The sequence below is a fragment of the Pinus tabuliformis genome, chromosome 7, assembly GCF_031772625.1.
Source record: "Pinus tabuliformis cultivar Carrire ecotype Pingquan chromosome 7, CPIR1, whole genome shotgun sequence".
Lineage (NCBI taxonomy): Eukaryota > Viridiplantae > Streptophyta > Pinopsida > Pinales > Pinaceae > Pinus > Pinus tabuliformis.
Window position 1 is genome coordinate 1,278,771,692 of NC_142293.1, and position 7,902 is coordinate 1,278,779,593.

At 33.5% G+C, this 7,902-nt stretch overlaps 2 pseudogenes; both read right to left on the reverse strand.

Moving 5' to 3' along the window:
• Positions 1-1,200: 1,200 nt before the first annotated feature.
• Positions 1,201-1,563, reverse strand: LOC149252152 (cytochrome P450 750A1 pseudogene; annotated as a pseudogene).
• A 97-nt stretch (positions 1,564-1,660) lies between these two features.
• LOC149252153 (cytochrome P450 750A1 pseudogene) lies at positions 1,661-2,417 on the reverse strand (annotated as a pseudogene).
• Between the last annotated feature and the right edge of the window lie 5,485 nt (positions 2,418-7,902).

Here is a 7,902-nt window from a genome sequence, read left to right on the forward strand (position 1 = left end):
TGATCTTTACACTGTTGTGTAAAATCTTCATTCACATTTACTGCTGTAAAAAGGGCTTTTACATTTACTGTTGTAGAATAAAAATTCTTACATTGATTTACTGCTGTAAAAGCAATTTACTTACATGGGTTTACTGCTGTAAAATAAAAATTCTTTCACATTCACTCCTGTGTGAAATTTCTCATTACATTCAAAATTCTGGGTTTTCACATTACATATAAAAAAAACTTTTTCAATCCCATTCATTTCAACAAACTATAAGCACTTGTAAAAAAGGATTCCAAATATTCATTTGCTGCCGCAAATCTTTCTTCTCTTCCACACTGTTGTGCTCTTCTCGTTTTCTATTCGCTGCCCAAATCCTCTTCTTCTCATCCCTGCTCTGGTTTCATTTTCTTCGCATTTCATTACACAAAGGTCGCACTGTTGTGCATCTCCTGGTTTTTATCTGCTGCTGCAAAAAAACTTCTCCTCAACCTACGCATGCTTCAATAGAAAGAAGTCAACAAAAAAAATATTGCATACCTTCGTTTGAGCAACACACGAAAATTACATTTCAACCCTGGTTTTTTTTGTTTCGCACTGCCCTGCGTTATACACCTTACATCACACAATGGGCAAGCATAAACCAAAAAACATTACAATGGTCAACACTTAATCTGTTCACTGCTATGTATTCACCCTGTCTTTTTTTATTCGCTGCTGCTCCGAACCCTTTCCCCTTTCATCTCCGTGTGCCATTTTCAACAAAAAGGAACAACAACATTTCAAATACCAAAAAAAAGGGATTTTTTTAAATGTTCGTTGACTTGCCCATACCTGTTTTAAATTCCCATACTTCCGTGCAGGCAAAAATTAACACATCTCACCTACAATCTACGAAACACCATAAATTACATTAATTTCTTCACGTGCGCGGTCAGGCAATAAGGTTCAGGCAGGTTGAATGAGATCCATGTGCGTTGACCTGATCGGACGCATTTCGCATCCTCCAGCCACACAACTCAAACGAAGTTTAATGTCCGGGAGATGGGCAGTTTTGGGTTCGTACTATGGACGCGTGGCAGCAGCGAATTGTGTCGGAGCCTCTTTGCGAAAAACAACCTTTGCCAAAAGGGGGTGCGATAAGGTTCAGCGGTTTTCGGGAGCTGTTTTCCCGCTGCATAGGCAACACACTGTGCTGCCGTCGCTGTCCAACTGTCAAGTGTCGCGGCCGGCAACATTGCACGCAGTTGGAATTAATATTCCAACAGTGGGAATAGCCATGGAGGCCCCTGGGCATCCTCTCCTTCCTGCCCCAAACGGAATCATACGGAATTCTGGTTGATCTGTTAAATTGATATGTTCCTCTTCCATGAATCTCTCGGGCTTGAATTGGGAAGCATCTTGGCTCCACACATTGAGATCCCTCCCAGTAGCCCACCCATTCACAATGATCGTTGTTTCCATACTTATGTAGTGTCCTCGTACTGTTACAGCTTCTACAGATTCATGAGGAACCGCTAGGGGCACCCCTGGGTATAGTCGCAGAGTCTCTTTCACCACACATTGTAGATACTTCATGTTTGCCAAATCAAACTCCTTCACTTTGCTATGTTGGCCAACGATCGATTCGATTTCCTGCTACAATTTCTTCATTACATGGGGATGTATGAGAAGCTCACTCATTGCCCATTCTATTGTAGTTGATGTTGTCAACAACCCGCCCGTGAATACGTCCTGCACAAATAAAAATCCCATTAATGTAAAGTGATGGTTGAGTGAGGATCGAGGGTCATAAATAATATAGAATGGAAGAAACCCAACGGCCATACAAGAACAACGACTTTGATGGTTTCCCGCGTGATTTCGGTGTCCATCTCACCTATGCGGAGCAGCACATCCACGAAATCTTGAGCATGAGTGTCTGCGTCTGCCACTTTCTGGCCATTGGTGGCCATGGTCATGATATGATTAGAATTAACATGGGCGTCTATTATTTTCTCAGCGAAATCATCGAATGCTTTATGGATCTTCTTCATGCGCCGATTGACACCTTGCAGATCAAGCCAATTCAAATACGGAATGAAGTCTCCAATATTGAAGTCTCCTACCCTAGCTGTCAACTCTACCAACAACTCTCTAAACCCTTTGAAATCGCCACCCAAATCATGGTCAGAAAATTTTTGGTTCGCCAGTATTTGCCAAACAATATTAGAGGTGAGAGTAGAGATGGCCTTGCTCACATTCACGCCCATTCGTCCGTTCTCGCTCTCCTCCAATATTGATTGGATCATCGCAAACACCTCTTCCTCTCGCATACCCTTGAAGGACTCGATTCTTTTGGCGGTCAGTAGTTCTAACACAGGTATTTTTCTCATTTGCCTCCAGTGATCTCCATATGGAGAAAAGGCCACATCTTTAGAATTGAAAAACATTAATCACCCAGCAGCTCTTGGGGGTCGGTTGGCAAAAATCAAGTCATGAGTTTTGAGGATCTCTTTAGCTACATCAGAGGAAGAAACTACGACTGAAGGGACGGAGCCCAAACAGAGAAAGAGAATGGGACCATATTTATCAGCAAGGCCTTTTAAAGAATGGTGAGCAGGCTATTTCAATTGGTGGAGATTTCCGATAATCGGGCCATGTAGAGGGTCCTGGTAGCAGTCTGGCACTCATCCTTCTCTTCTGAAGAAACCATATCAGGAAGAAACAGAAGAGTGTACACACAATAGCTTCTGCGGCAGACCCTCCATTAGCGACTGTGAATGTTGCAGGCAAAGCTAGAGACACGCAAATTATGAAAAGCCATATCTCACACACCCTTCCTAAGCACTGCACTCTAATTATTTTGGAAATGAAGGTCTGCAGCTATTTATAGCCGTCAATGAGGGAATCACATCAGCGCGAGTTATTCTAAGTCTATTATGAAATCGATGAAAAAAAGAAAAAAACTAAAGACACATAAAACTTGTTCTCATAAAATTAAAAAGGGTTTTAAGGACCGACTGATTTCGAATCTTTGAAGAAAAGACGCTAAACTTAATTTCATAAAATTTAGAGAAAGGTAATCATGTAGGACTAACATGATTACCTTCATGTTAGTCCTAAGAAGTAAAGAACATAATAGACAGGTGGATAACACCTTTTTCTCGAGTATAAACAAAATAAAAGAGTATATAGTCTCAAAATAAAACATATTCATAGTTTGATAAACATAAATATTGTAGCCAAGATCTTGACCGATAAAACGTTTAGTACAGACCAAATATCCTAAGATTATTATGCTTGGGTAAAAAGAAGGTGGTCCATAAATAGATAAATTTCTCAAAACTCTACATCAGATATCTGACTCATGACCATAAATAAAAGTAACCAAATATTTTATATAAGAAAACCAAAGAACCCTGTTTAAAATAAGAAGCATATGTCACAGATGCCTCCGAAAGACAAGATTAGTGAGAAAAAGATTTAAGCCTCATGGGAATGTCAAGGTCAAGCAACCATAATCAAACAATCAACATAACACAAACAAGAGTCTAACCAGAGTGACACATTGATTTTCAAACATAAAACCCTACTCCATAACTTGAAAATTTGGCTCCTTAATACCCAAAGCGACATACAAAGAATATAAAAGGTTTTATAAGCACTTGGAAGATTTATGGGAAATAAAATTGGAAAGGGAAAATAGATACGAAACTCCTACTAAAAGAATTATAACCTAACATGAGAATTTCCTGAAAAGAAAGCTTCTATTAGAAATCTAAGTAAGCACTCAGACTACAAGGAAAATGCCTTCTTGCAGAGGTTATAACGTAGGTTTTTAGTGTTATAAAATTGGAAAAAATTGTCAAAAAAACATCTTCTAAAATATATGTTTATGATAGATGATGTTTTAGTGGAGATTATAACATAATTTCATCACAACTAAAAAAATCTAGGCGACCAGAGTTTTTAGCAAATGTCCTTTTAGCGGTGCGCTTCATGGAACAAGTAGCACTAGTGTGCTACATGTATAGAATCAATGGGGCCTCATACATAACTAAAAGCACCAAGGAGTTGAATGAAAAGAGGACCAATGCCTGAAATGTATATTTCCCTGATGCATATATATCAAACAATGCCCCAAGGTATTCTTTTAAGGAACGACTCCGGGGCATGTGAAACAATATTGCAGACCTAGTGTTATTATTTAAACTCACAACGCCAATGCATATGATATAAAATAATTGGTGTGCTAAGGATATAAAAGAATCGATGTTGTTAATTTAATAATACACTGGCGTTGGAAGTAATATTTTGTGGCATCGGAGCATTAGGTCTATGAAAGCACTAGGGCTTAAAAAATTACAATGCACCAAGGCATTAATTTGAAACAATATCAGTGCTTGAAGAACTAAACGCCCAAGTGTTGTCAGTTCCCAAGAAAGCATCGGTCACATAAAAAAGATGTTATCACAATGATTTTATATAGAATAACATATCGGTGCGTGTTTATGTTATGGACACAATGGTTTTTTGTATGAGATTCTCTCTTTTTTGGAACATTGACCTCTAGCAATGAAATTATTGTAATTTTTTAAATTCGTTATTCACTAAAAAATCTACTTATATATTAGAACAATATTCATATAAATTAAATTTTGATTTGTTATATTGGCCGATTTTGTATCTCGTCATTATAATATTTAATCATCCATATATTTAATTAGTGGTGTACCATTTCACAATGACATTGGATAACACAATAGAATAAACTAAAATTTATTTTATTATTTATCAATAAGAGGCTCTTTGTCAAACAAAATGGAATTTTTATTCATAACACCTTATATTTCGATTACGACACTATGTCCATTACATTAAACAAAATATATGATTTTCATAGAAGATGACTTGGGTTATTTGGAAGAACATTTTGTTGATTGCATCGATTGTTTTTTTCTTCTTGATCTTGTTCCATAGGAAAACATAAAAATAAAGTGTGATGAGTGTATGTACATTGGTGAAGTTAATGAAAATTGAAATAAATAATATACTTCAATCTAAATTGAATATCAATGTACCATAGTAATAAGTGACTCATAAAGTGTACACATTGTTTCAAAACGAAGTCTCATTCTTTGTTGCAACAATCTTTCTACTGATGTAGTTCCATACTTTGTTTTCTTGCATATTTTAAACCCCACTATAAATCATGTATTTAATATAAATGATTTTTTTGTTCTATTAATTATAAACTCAGGGAAGTAAAACAACATAGATACTTATAAATTCCACAATTAATTTTGGTTGTGCTAACATATAATCACAACCCCTATTAAACCTAATGTCAATTAATTCTTCCGATGTCTCGTCTTTATATGTTATCACCTATTTGAAGACATTCAAGAATGGTTGTTTTAAAACAACTTTAAATATACAAAAATGAAACCTTAAGTTGTTATAAGGAAACATTAACAATTATTAAAAAAAAAAAATATCAACCCTTTACTTCCTTGTCGTCGTGTTTTATGTGCTGAATGACTTCCATTTTGTTTTCTTTTCTGTAAGAAAATACTTGAAAATTCATATTTAATACTAAATTATTTGTTTATATGTACAAATTGAATCATGATTACATACATTTCAAGCATGTTGTTGTTGAGATGGCTCCTCCTGTGATGCAATAATTTCCATTTCTTTGACCATCTCCTTGTACACATTTTTGGACATTCCTACTAACACGTTTCACATATCAGCTTGTTGACCCTTTGGGATTTTCACACTATTCTTGGAAAAAGTAACAAAGCATTTTCATATTGATATATGGAAACTAAATATAAGAAAATTGGTATTAGTAAATGAAGGGTTTGTAGTAATATATACATAGAGATATAGAAAATCATTTTAACTAGGAATATTACCTTTTGAATGATTATTTTTTGTTGTTGTCTGTTTTTTTTTATTGCACGCCTAACATGTCTCATTGACCATTTCTCTGGAAATGCTTCCTGTAGTTTAGATATAATTGGGTTCTTGGAATCATTGGATTGATTTTTGTATTGTAAGTAGAAGGTATGTCTATACATTTGTTCCACCATATCCCTCATTGTTTGTAAAAAAAATTCCCATTTCATTAACCTCTAGTGCCACTCCAGAGGAGTTTAGGACCAATTCATCATCATTTAAATGTTCTATAATTTTTATTTTCTTAGAACGACATTGATATTTTCCTTCATTTTTTCTCCCTGTAGAACATTAAACATATATGAATTAATAGATTATTTGAAACATGTTATCTAATATTCTTAAGTATATTACTAATAGAAAAAAAAACCCATATCAAATAATATTTGTTTCATTTACCTGATTCATCCTTCTGCAATTTGTGTATTAGGCTTTTACACCCTTCTGTACTTATATTAGAAATAATCTTATCGGCCCACTTCATTTTGTGGCTTGATATGACACACACTTACCAATACATATTAGTTAAACTTACATATAGTTCAAACATATTAATTTTGTCAAGAAATTACAAATAACTTGCATTATCTATTTTTTCAATGTGTTATCATTGTATCGATGAGTATTTTTGTAACTTGACACCTTCTGCGACATGTTTTTATCAATATACAACCTACACCATTCAATATAAAAACCATTAATTATAATTTCTACATAAATCAAATAAATTTTAGCGAAAAAGAGATTGTTAACCGGTGTGAGTGAATTTTATTTTTTCTTATATAATTTTGAGTTATGGCAGTGTGATTTGTAAAGATAAAAGTGCTCCAATGAATTTAGAGTTCTATTTGGCAGAGGCATGCTAGTTCGTTATATTACATAGGGAGCACCAATAAATAAGTTGGATAGAGCTAACATGGTTATAGTACACCAATTAGTTGTATTACACAGAGTGCGCTGGTGCGTTATATTACATTACCACACCGTAAAACATATGCTAATTTTTTTAAATAGATAAAGATAATAGGGTTTGGATCTAATTTAATAAGTGATCCCCCTACTTTACATATCAAATTCCCTATATATAGTAAGTACATGAACCCATTAATTCTAAAATTCATAAAATAAAAAACCTTAATTGTGAAGTTGTAGAGAGCGTTAAATTGTAAGGTGAATTTTTGCAGTCATATTATGAAGAGGAAGCAAGGGTTTAAGGTAATTATTGAATTTTTTTGTTTTTGTTTTATTGTTTTATTGTTTTTATGTTTGGTTTTTTTTTAATTAAATCTAAATAGAAAAAAAGATTGTAAGTGATTTTACTAATAAAATCAATAGTAAATTTTTTATTATACAAGACTTTTAATCATTTTTCTAAATATTGAATAAATCTAAAAAAAATTTAAAAAAAAATTAACATGAAAATAAAAATAAAAATTTCTAGGCAAGGTTTTGAGTGAATGAGTATACCTTTCAAATTTTGATATTCTGTAGTTCCAAAATATTTTGTGGACCTACAATGCTCCGAGTATGTCTCTCTTATAAATGATATCTTTTAAATAAACCTTATTAGCAATTGGAAAAAAAATAAAAATAAATAAATATTAGTTAAAAAATAAAAAAATAAAAATTACTATGCAAGGTTTTGAGTGAATCAACATATTTCAGCTTCTGATCTTCTGAATAGTTATGCTATTCCAAAGTATTATGCTACTGCATAGTGCACACAATATTTATCTCTTACAAATTATTCCCTTGAAATTTTGGGAAAAATAATGAAATAGTGAATAAATTTTTACTACTTAAAAGACTTTATCAAATCAAATTTCAAAAAATTAATTACCACTCACGTTTCAACTTATAAAAAAAAAAATGAATTTTTTTTCACTAGATATGAGCATTGGTGCATTCAATAGTCAAGAGAACGTATTATTTTAAAAGTAAATCATACCTAAATTGAAGGGGCACCAAATA